This window comes from Garra rufa, unplaced genomic scaffold (genome assembly GCF_049309525.1).
Source record: "Garra rufa unplaced genomic scaffold, GarRuf1.0 hap1_unplaced_001, whole genome shotgun sequence".
Lineage (NCBI taxonomy): Eukaryota > Metazoa > Chordata > Actinopteri > Cypriniformes > Cyprinidae > Garra > Garra rufa.
Window position 1 is genome coordinate 19,495,168 of NW_027394276.1, and position 12,036 is coordinate 19,507,203.

A 12,036-nucleotide genomic window follows, 5' to 3' on the forward strand; every position below is an offset into this window, starting at 1 on the left:
ACTACAAGTCATATCTTATATTTAACCTAAATATAAATGATTTAAATCTGTATTTTTGTGCGTCCTCTATTAAATCACCCTTTATGAGTAGTGCGCATGCGCACAAATGCCTAAGGGAACTTTCGGAGTATGACGTAAGAGGCAACCTGTGCTAAATCAAACAGAAAATACAGCGAAATGACAGGGAACAAAAAATATTAAATGAGTGATTATATGTTCAATACAGTTGCATTTTTTTGAGAACTCTAATCAGTTAAATAGCATAAGTTATTAGTTGGTGAGGTCTTTAACAACAGCCGTACTTTGTTGAACTAACGTGGTTCAAACGATGAGACCATATGAAACAGTCTTTACTAGCTTATTCGTTTCCACAAAAATGCAGCACAAATAAGCAAGCATTTTAACGTTTTAAATACACTAATCTACTATTATTGTTCAATCGCTGAAGTGTTTTTTTTTAATGCCTTTAAAATATATAGTTTTGTGAACACGGACGAAGAAACGCCAGCCCCGAAGCTCATCCGTAAACCACATAAAACAGCTCATATGCGCTTAGCTCTTTAAAATGATAATCTGTTTACATTGTGTACAGTCGCTGGACTGTTTTTATTTAAATGCTTTTAAAAGAGGCTTAGTGATGTAGTTCGCAGACCGAGAGCTCGGAGCCTTGACTCTCATGTCAGTACAACAGAAAACACTGGCTGAAGGCAGCTCTCTCCGTTTTAAATAAAATTACTTGCAAACACCTGAGTTTAGCTCTTGCTGTGTTCTAAGGGGTTGACGGAATGAAATCGCTGGAACATTTAAATTTTAAAAGGCCGTATTTATTTTCATTTTCAGCTCCACACCTTCAGTGGATATGCCTTAAACGGGGCATTATTTTTCGTACGTGACCTGTGGTTAGAGGCATTGTTGCTTGTTAGTAAGACATTAGGCATAATAAATTATGTTCTTGGGCATAATTTGCAAGCTAACATGCACTACAAGTCATATCTTATATTTAACCTAAATATAAATGATTTTAATCTGTATTTTTGTGCGTCCTCTATTAAATCACCCTTTATGAGTAGTGCGCATGCGCACAAATGCCTAAGGGAACTTTCTGAGTATGACGTAAGAGGGAACCTGTGCTAAATCAAACAGAAAATACAGCGAAATGACAGGGAACAAAAAATATTAAATGAGTGATTATATGTTCAATACAGTTGCATTTTTTTGAGAACTCTAATCAGTTAAATAGCATAAGTTATTAGTTGGTGAGGTCTTTAACAACAGCCGTACTTTGTTGAACTAACGTGGTTCAAACGATGAGACCATATGAAACAGTCTTTACTAGCTTATTCGTTTCCACAAAAATGCAGCACAAATAAGCAAGCATTTTAACGTTTTAAATACACTAATCTACTATTATTGTTCAATCGCTGAAGTGTTTTTTTTTTATTATTTATTTATTTTAATGCCTTTAAAATATGTAGTTTTGTGAACACGGACGAAGAAACGCCAGCCCCGAAGCTCATCCGTAAACCACATAAAACAGCTCATATGCGCTTAGCTCTTTAAAATGATAATCTGTTTACATTGTGTACAGTCGCTGGACTGTTTTTATTTAAATGCTTTTAAAAGAGGCTTAGTGATGTAGTTCGCAGACCGAGAGCTCGGAGCCTTGACTCTCATGTCAGTACAACAGAAAACACTGGCTGAAGGCAGCTCTCTCCGTTTTAAATAAAATTACTTGCAAACACATGAGTTTAGCTCTTGCTGTGTTCTAAGGGGTTGACGGAATGAAATCGCTGGAACATTTAAATTTTAAAAGGCCGTATTTATTTTCATTTTCCGCTCCACACCTTCAGTGGAGTGGAATGCCTTAAACGGGGCATTATTTTTCGTACGTGACCTGTGGTTAGAGGCATTGTTGCTTGTTAGTAAGACATATGGCATAATAAATTATGTTCTTGGGCATAATTTGCAAGCTAACATGCACTACAAGTCATATCTTATATTTAACCTAAATATAAATGATTTTAATCTGTATTTTTGTGCGTCCTCTATTAAATCACCCTTTATGAGTAGTGCGCATGCGCACAAATGCCTAAGGGAACTTTTGGAGTATGATGTAAGAGGGAACCTGTGCTAAATCAAACAGAAAATACAGCGAAATGACAGGGAACAAAAAATATTAAATGAGTGATTATATGTTCAATACACACTAAAAACTCCTGGGTCAAAACTAACCCATAATGGGTTATTTTTGACCCAAATCCTGGGTTAAAAAGGGACCAACTAATTTCTGGGTTATTTCAACCCAGAAAAATGGGTTATTCTTTTTGACCCAACTTCTGGGTTAAATACCTGACCCAAATGCTGGGTTACAATAACCCAACATTGTAGTTAATATAACCCAACTTCTGGGTCAAAAGAACAACCCAAATATCTGGGTTGAAATAACCCAGAAATTAGTAGGTCCCTTTTTAACCAAAGGTCAGAGGTCAAAAATAACCTAACTTGGGTAACTATGCCAGTATGCCTTATTTCAGAAAATAAAACACTTACACACTTCAAGCACTTTTACATTTTTATTGCATTAAATTAAATTCAATAAAAAAAAAACACACACTTGGACCTATTTATTTTAGGTCACACTGTAATAACATTGTATAACAATTAGACATTTAAAAAATAGAAAATAAACAACTTATTCTCTCTCAAACATTTGACAACATTCAATAACTGGATTGAACTTGAGGCTTTAAACATTGGTTGTGTCAATTACTGCAGCTTAACACGATTAAACAGTTCTGCAATTAAGCAAGGCAGTCTTAAGAAATTTGACAGGTTTTGATTCAGATCCCTCAATCTGATATACAACTTGCTGCAGAAACTCCCATGCGGGAGCACACTGCTTGGGGTAGTTGATATCAAGAACATAAAATGCCTTGAAACACACGTCAACTGCCCGAAACAGAGTGCCTGACCAGCTAATATCACAAATGCCTGAGAAGCACATTGCTGGGGGTCTCCCAGCGCCAGGACAGAGAGGAATGGCTTTGATTGCAAGAGGTATTCCACCATATTTGTTCCAACCTAAAACAGACAGAGACAGAAAGATACACAAAAGAATGTGAATATTGTGTAGAAGGTGAACTGTAAGCAAGATAATAGACTACCAGTTTGTGTTATAATGCTGACACTAACTGTAGGAAGGAAGCCAAATGAACTGTGGTTCTTAATTGATGTGTTCATTTTGAGTGGGTCATGAATGTGTAAAAGAAAATGTGGATTGAGAACCACTCAGAGTAATAAAACTTAACATCTTCAACTTCACTTTCTAGCTACCATAGATGGCATCACTCAAAACTGAAATACAACTGCGAGGAACCTTGGAGGTTTTTTTTTTTTTTTAAATCAGGATTCACCCTTTAGCTTTCACATGAAACATGTCACTTGGATTGCCATCTTTCACCTGTACAGCATAGTTAGAATTAAGAATATTCTCTCTCAGAGTGGTGCTGAGAAACTGGTCCATTGTACTTACAGGCATTTGTTGTATGGACGCTGTCCGGGACACTTCAATGGAGTGCTGGACAGTCTTCTTCCCAACCCTGTAGACGGCCTGTGGCACCATGTTGGGTAGAAGTGTTAGCGCTAGTTCCCCTTTGGCATCTGTAGGTTAACAATATTCTAGGTATCAGTATGTGTGTGAAAAAATAAAACGACTATAGAAATATGTAAATGAAAATGAACAGACATTTTTAATCTTTTACAAAGTTTTGCAGTAGAGATAACACACATCAGGTACAGATAAGGAACAATTAGGGGGTTAAAAGGGCTAAAAGCAAAATTAACGGAAATGATACATGTACACATACAATATATTATGTCTTGTATGACCCACTCATCTCATTAGACACCATTTTCTTATTAAGTGCATTCACATCTTTGTAAAAAAAAAAAAAAAGTTAAATGAGCATCAGTTTCCATATGAGTTCCATACAGTCTATACTGTCTATCTTTTCTTTCATTAACAAGTGTAATAATGACATTAATGCAAAGGTGAATATCTGGCCCATTATTATGCATAACAGCTAAAAGACAAGGCACAAGTATCTTTTAACTAAAAGGGTTATTATAGATATGCATTCCCCACTGTCAAAGAAGTTGTGACTGTCACAAAATCTTGCACTGACACATTTAAAACGTATTAAAGAAAAAAATGTTTAGGTATAGAGAGATGATGTGAGGGCAGTTAAGAGTAAAACACTCACCTCTAAAATTCTCTATCAGCTCAGACAGCCGCCACTCAGTTAGCTTATCAGCGACAAAGCTGTCCATTTAAAATGACCTGGAGAAAACATAGCAATAGAAGTTAGCAACAATTTGAAGACCTGACACGTTTCTTTAACTCTTACTACTTAAGCCAGTAGAGCACTGTATAATATGATAAGCACAGCGCAGCTGGTTAACATAACTCAACTATTGTGTTGCCTCGTCGCTCTAGCCACGGCTAAAGGGGGTTGCACACTGGACGAGAAGGGTATTTAAAATACAAACACATTATTCTTTATGGGGCCGTTCACATGTCGCGCCTAAAAACGCGTGGAAAACGCTAGGCGCGCCCGCTTTCCTCCTATCAACAAAGCGCTCGTGCGCTTGCGCTCCAGAAGAGAGTGCCGTTGCTAAGCAACCATGACCTGCGCTCTCCATAAACACGCGGAAGATTCAGGAAAGGATAAATGGATTTTCAGCATTAAAAATCATTTGCAGTAGCTCTGTTATTAATTTTTTTTTTTAAATATTTATTCCTGTACAGCTATGATAAACTGTTTCTCCGACTTGGAAGTGCTTTCAATGCTATTAAGGGAAAGGATGAAGCTAATTGGTTAGTTCATGTCACATGACCTGCGGTGTGCATGCCGCGCGCCTACATTTGAAATAACAAACTTGAGCGCGTAAATGTACATAGTCTTATATTAAATTTACTCTTCTTTCTCACAAACCGTCGTTAATGTATATACTGACTTCACCATGTGCTGCAACATAAATTTAGTTTTACATTAATTTACAGAAATCGGCTACTTGAATGAAAAATTGCTGATGTTATTGGATTTTCAGGTGATATTCTCATTTAATTTAGTTAACAGACAGTAAGTGTTAAGACTGCAGTCTCAGCAATGGTCTTTAATTATACAGTACAATCATAACAGTACTGGCATTATCTAAACCCATAATATCCTTAAACGTAACAATATTGCTGGCCATAAACTGATAAAGTACGCGATACCTCGAGTTGTCCTAGACGCAGCGAGGGCGGCTTCTCGTCCGGTGTACGACCCCCTTAACGCGGCATGAAGTCTCCACTAGCTGCACTGTACTTATCGTATTACCACGAGTATTAAAACAATGAGATAAGTACAGCACAATTTATGAAAAATAGAATTTAAACACCGTGTAAAATGAATTCAGTCATTTAGGTCACATGTATTTCTCAACGATGTGTAAAAAGCATTTAAACCATTTTGACATCGAATTTCATGAACTTATCGTTATTTTTAATCATTCAAATTTGGCTGGGTGGTTAATTACACTTTCTTCTTTAGTCTGAAAAACTCAAAACACATTTACTTTCACTTTACACGGACTTTAAACTAGTTACATATCTGCGGGTGACTACATGCTAACCACAGAATTACCATGATAAGCCATGGTCATTTTTTCAGCAAACGGTGCTAAACTACTAACGGGGACATGGACACAGAAAAGTTTACGTTACATTGACTGAAAATACTTGCTTACCTTGAATACGCGACGAAGTTGTACCGAAGAAGCCCAGGCCAAAAGGGATCGAGCGTGAAGTTCAAGTGACGGTTATTTCAAACGACTGTTGTGAGAAAATACCAGAACAACAGCGGGGGCGGGGGGAAGGGTCGTGAACCCAGAACATGGGTTACTCTTTGAAAAATAACCCATAAACCTAAACAACCCAGGAGTTGGGTCAAAATATTAGCCCTATAACCCAGAAAATGGTTACTCTCTGAAAAAATAACCCATAATTTTAACCCAACACAAATAACCCAGAAAATGGGTTAAAGAAATAACCCAGGAGTTTTTAGAGTGTACATTTGCATTTTTTTGAGAACTCTAATCAGTTAAATAGCATAAGTTATTAGTTGGTGAGGTCTTTAACAACAGCCGTACTTTGTTGAACTAACGTGGTTCAAACGATGAGACCATATGAAACAGTCTTTACTAGCTTATTCGTTTCCACAAAAATGCAGCACAAATAAGCAAGCATTTTAACGTTTTAAATACACTAATCTACTATTATTGTTCAATCGCTGAAGTGTTTTTTTTTTAATGCCTTTAAAATATATAGTTTTGTGAACACGGACGAAGAAACGCCAGCCCCGAAGCTCATCCGTAAACCACATAAAACAGCTCATATGCGCTTAGCTCTTTAAAATGATAATCTGTTTACATTGTGTACAGTCCCTGGACTGTTTTTATTTAAATGCTTTTAAAAGAGGCTTAGTGATGTAGTTCGCAGACCGAGAGCTCGGAGCCTTGACTCTCATGTCAGTACAACAGAAAACACTGGCTGAAGGCAGCTCTCTCCGTTTTAAATAAAACTACTTGCAAACACCTGAGTTTAGCTCTTGCTGTGTTCTAAGGGGTTGACGGAATGAAATCGCTGGAACATTTAAATTTTAAAAGGCCGTATTTATTTTCATTTTCAGCTCCACACCTTCAGTGGATATGCCTTAAACGGGGCATTATTTTTCGTACGTGACCTGTGGTTAGAGGCATTGTTGCTTGTTAGTAAGACATATGGCATAATAAATTATGTTCTTGGGCATAATTTGCAAGCTAACATGCACTACAAGTCATATCTTATATTTAACCTAAATATAAATGATTTTAATCTGTATTTTTGTGCGTCCTCTATTAAATCACCCTTTATGAGTAGTGCGCATGCGCACAAATGCCTAAGGGAACTTTCTGAGTATGACGTAAGAGGGAACCTGTGCTAAATCAAACAGAAAATACAGCGAAATGACAGGGAACAAAAAATATTAAATGAGTGATTATATGTTCAATACAGTTGCATTTTTTTGAGAACTCTAATCAGTTAAATAGCATAAGTTATTAGTTGGTGAGGTCTTTAACAACAGCCGTACTTTGTTGAACTAACGTGGTTCAAACGATGAGACCATATGAAACAGTCTTTACTAGCTTATTCGTTTCCACAAAAATGCAGCACAAATAAGCAAGCATTTTAACGTTTTAAATACACTAATCTACTATTATTGTTCAATCGCTGAAGTGTTTTTTTTTTATTATTTATTTATTTTAATGCCTTTAAAATATGTAGTTTTGTGAACACGGACGAAGAAACGCCAGCCCCGAAGCTCATCCGTAAACCACATAAAACAGCTCATATGCGCTTAGCTCTTTAAAATGATAATCTGTTTACATTGTGTACAGTCGCTGGACTGTTTTTATTTAAATGCTTTTAAAAGAGGCTTAGTGATGTAGTTCGCAGACCGAGAGCTCGGAGCCTTGACTCTCATGTCAGTACAACAGAAAACACTGGCTGAAGGCAGCTCTCTCCGTTTTAAATAAAATTACTTGCAAACACCTGAGTTTAGCTCTTGCTGTGTTCTAAGGGGTTGACGGAATGAAATCGCTGGAACATTTAAATTTTAAAAGGCCGTATTTATTTTCATTTTCCGCTCCACACCTTCAGTGGATATGCCTTAAACGGGGCATTATTTTTCGTACGTGACCTGTGGTTAGAGGCATTGTTGCTTGTTAGTAAGACATATGGCAAAATAAATTATGTTCTTGGGCATAATTTGCAAGCTAACATGCACTACAAGTCATATCTTATATTTAACCTAAATATAAATGATTTAAATCTGTATTTTTGTGCGTCCTCTATTAAACCACCCTTTATGAGTAGTGCGCATGCGCACAAATGCCTAAGGGAACTTTCGGAGTATGACGTAAGAGGCAACCTGTGCTAAATCAAACAGAAAATACAGCGAAATGACAGGGAACAAAAAATATTAAATGAGTGATTATATGTTCAATACAGTTGCATTTTTTTGAGAACTCTAATCAGTTAAATAGCATAAGTTATTAGTTGGTGAGGTCTTTAACAACAGCCGTACTTTGTTGAACTAACGTGGTTCAAACGATGAGACCATATGAAACAGTCTTTACTAGCTTATTCGTTTCCACAAAAATGCAGCACAAATAAGCAAGCATTTTAACGTTTTAAATACACTAATCTACTATTATTGTTCAATCGCTGAAGTGTTTTTTTTTTAATGCCTTTAAAATATATAGTTTTGTGAACACGGACGAAGAAACGCCAGCCCCGAAGCTCATCCGTAAACCACATAAAACAGCTCATATGCGCTTAGCTCTTTAAAATGATAATCTGTTTACATTGTGTACAGTCGCTGGACTGTTTTTATTTAAATGCTTTTAAAAGAGGCTTAGTGATGTAGTTCGCAGACCGAGAGCTCGGAGCCTTGACTCTCATGTCAGTACAACAGAAAACACTGGCTGAAGGCAGCTCTCTCCGTTTTAAATAAAACTACTTGCAAACACCTGAGTTTAGCTCTTGCTGTGTTCTAAGGGGTTGACGGAATGAAATCGCTGGAACATTTAAATTTTAAAAGGCCGTATTTATTTTCATTTTCAGCTCCACACCTTCAGTGGATATGCCTTAAACGGGGCATTATTTTTCGTACGTGACCTGTGGTTAGAGGCATTGTTGCTTGTTAGTAAGACATATGGCATAATAAATTATGTTCTTGGGCATAATTTGCAAGCTAACATGCTCTACAAGTCATATCTTATATTTAACCTAAATATAAATGATTTTAATCTGTATTTTTGTGCGTCCTCTATTAAATCACCCTTTATGAGTAGTGCGCATGCGCACAAATGCCTAAGGGAGCTTTCGGAGTATGACGTAAGAGGGAACCTGTGCTAAATCAAACAGAAAATACAGCGAAATGACAGGGAACAAAAAATATTAAATGAGTGATTATATGTTCAATACAGTTGCATTTTTTTTGAGAACTCTAATCAGTTAAATAGCATAAGTTATTAGTTGGTGAGGTCTTTAACAACAGCCGTACTTTGTTGAACTAACGTGGTTCAAACGATGAGACCATATGAAACAGTCTTTACTAGCTTATTCGTTTCCACAAAAATGCAGCACAAATAAGCAAGCATTTTAACGTTTTAAATACACTAATCTACTATTATTGTTCAATCGCTGAAGTGTTTTTTTTTTATTATTTATTTATTTTAATGCCTTTAAAATATGTAGTTTTGTGAACACGGACGAAGAAACGCCAGCCCCGAAGCTCATCCGTAAACCACATAAAACAGCTCATATGCGCTTAGCTCTTTAAAATGATAATCTGTTTACATTGTGTACAGTCGCTGGACTGTTTTTATTTAAATGCTTTTAAAAGAGGCTTAGTGATGTAGTTCGCAGACCGAGAGCTCGGAGCCTTGACTCTCATGTCAGTACAACAGAAAACACTGGCTGAAGGCAGCTCTCTCCGTTTTAAATAAAATTACTTGCCAACACCTGAGTTTAGCTCTTGCTGTGTTCTAAGGGGTTGACGGAATGAAATCGCTGGAACATTTAAATTTTAAAAGGCCGTATTTATTTTCATTTTCCGCTCCACACCTTCAGTGGAGTGGAATGCCTTAAACGGAGCATTATTTTTCGTACGTGACCTGTGGTTAGAGGCATTGTTGCTTGTTAGTAAGACATATGGCATAATAAATTATGTTCTTGGGCATAATTTGCAAGCTAACATGCACTACAAGTCATATCTTATATTTAACCTAAATATAAATGATTTTAATCTGTATTTTTGTGCGTCCTCTATTAAATCACCCTTTATGAGTAGTGCGCATGCGCACAAATGCCTAAGGGAACTTTTGGAGTATGATGTAAGAGGGAACCTGTGCTAAATCAAACAGAAAATACAGCGAAATGACAGGGAACAAAAAATATTAAATGAGTGATTATATGTTCAATACATTTGCATTTTTTTGAGAACTCTAATCAGTTAAATAGCATAAGTTATTAGTTGGTGAGGTCTTTAACAACAGCCGTACTTTGTTGAACTAACGTGGTTCAAACGATGAGACCATATGAAACAGTCTTTACTAGCTTATTCGTTTCCACAAAAATGCAGCACAAATAAGCAAGCATTTTAACGTTTTAAATACACTAATCTACTATTATTGTTCAATCGCTGAAGTGTTTTTTTTTTATTATTTATTTATTTTAATGCCTTTAAAATATGTAGTTTTGTGAACACGGACGAAGAAACGCCAGCCCCGAAGCTCATCCGTAAACCACATAAAACAGCTCATATGCGCTTAGCTCTTTAAAATGATAATCTGTTTACATTGTGTACAGTCGCTGGACTGTTTTTATTTAAATGCTTTTAAAAGAGGCTTAGTGATGTAGTTCGCAGACCGAGAGCTCGGAGCCTTGACTCTCATGTCAGTACAACAGAAAACACTGGCTGAAGGCAGCTCTCTCCGTTTTAAATAAAATTACTTGCCAACACCTGAGTTTAGCTCTTGCTGTGTTCTAAGGGGTTGACGGAATGAAATCGCTGGAACATTTAAATTTTAAAAGGCCGTATTTATTTTCATTTTCCGCTCCACACCTTCAGTGGAGTGGAATGCCTTAAACGGAGCATTATTTTTCGTACGTGACCTGTGGTTAGAGGCATTGTTGCTTGTTAGTAAGACATATGGCATAATAAATTATGTTCTTGGGCATAATTTGCAAGCTAACATGCACTACAAGTCATATCTTATATTTAACCTAAATATAAATGATTTTAATCTGTATTTTTGTGCGTCCTCTATTAAATCACCCTTTATGAGTAGTGCGCATGCGCACAAATGCCTAAGGGAACTTTTGGAGTATGATGTAAGAGGGAACCTGTGCTAAATCAAACAGAAAATACAGCGAAATGACAGGGAACAAAAAATATTAAATGAGTGATTATATGTTCAATACATTTGCATTTTTTTGAGAACTCTAATCAGTTAAATAGCATAAGTTATTAGTTGGTGAGGTCTTTAACAACAGCCGTACTTTGTTGAACTAACGTGGTTCAAACGATGAGACCATATGAAACAGTCTTTACTAGCTTATTCGTTTCCACAAAAATGCAGCACAAATAAGCAAGCATTTTAACGTTTTAAATACACTAATCTACTATTATTGTTCAATCGCTGAAGTGTTGTTTTTTTTTTTTTTTTTAATGCTTTTAAAATATGTAGTTTTGTGAACGCGGACGAAGAAACGCCAGCCCCGAGCTCATCCGTAAACCACATAAAACAGCTCATATGCGCTTAGCTCTTTAAAATGATAATCTGTTTACATTGTGTACAGTCGCTGGACTGTTTTTATTTAAATGCTTTTAAAAGAGGCTTAGTGATGTAGTTCGCAGACCGAGAGCTCGGAGCCTTGACTCTCATGTCAGTACAACAGAAAACACTGGCTGAAGGCAGCTCTCTCCGTTTTAAATAAAACTACTTGCAAACACCTGAGTTTAGCTCTTGCTGTGTTCTAAGGGGTTGACGGAATGAAATCGCTGGAACATTTAAATTTTAAAAGGCCGTATTTATTTTCATTTTCCGCTCCACACCTTCAGTGGAGTGGAATGCCTTAAACGGGGCATTATTTTTCGTACGTGACCTGTGGTTAGAGGCATTGTTGCTTGTTAGTAAGACATATGGCATAATAAATTATGTTCTTGGGCATAATTTGCAAGCTAACATGCACTACAAGTCATATCTTATATTTAACCTAAATATAAATGATTTTAATCTGTATTTTTGTGCGTCCTCTATTAAATCACCCTTTATGAGTAGTGCGCATGCGCACAAATGCCTAAGGGAACTTTCGGAGTATGACGTAAGAGGGAACCTGTGCTAAATCAAACAGAAAATACAGCGAAATGACAGGGAACAAAAAAT

General features: G+C 36.5%; 1 long non-coding RNA gene across 1 annotated transcript; it reads right to left on the reverse strand.

Moving 5' to 3' along the window:
* Window positions 1-3,524: 3,524 nt before the first annotated feature.
* Window positions 3,525-5,989, reverse strand: LOC141302376 (uncharacterized). Its single transcript, XR_012342378.1, has 3 exons — window positions 5,791-5,989; window positions 4,263-4,339; window positions 3,525-3,660 (listed from the first exon to the last, which is right to left on the reverse strand). It is a non-coding gene; the product is annotated as an uncharacterized lncRNA (long non-coding RNA).
* Between the last annotated feature and the right edge of the window lie 6,047 nt (window positions 5,990-12,036).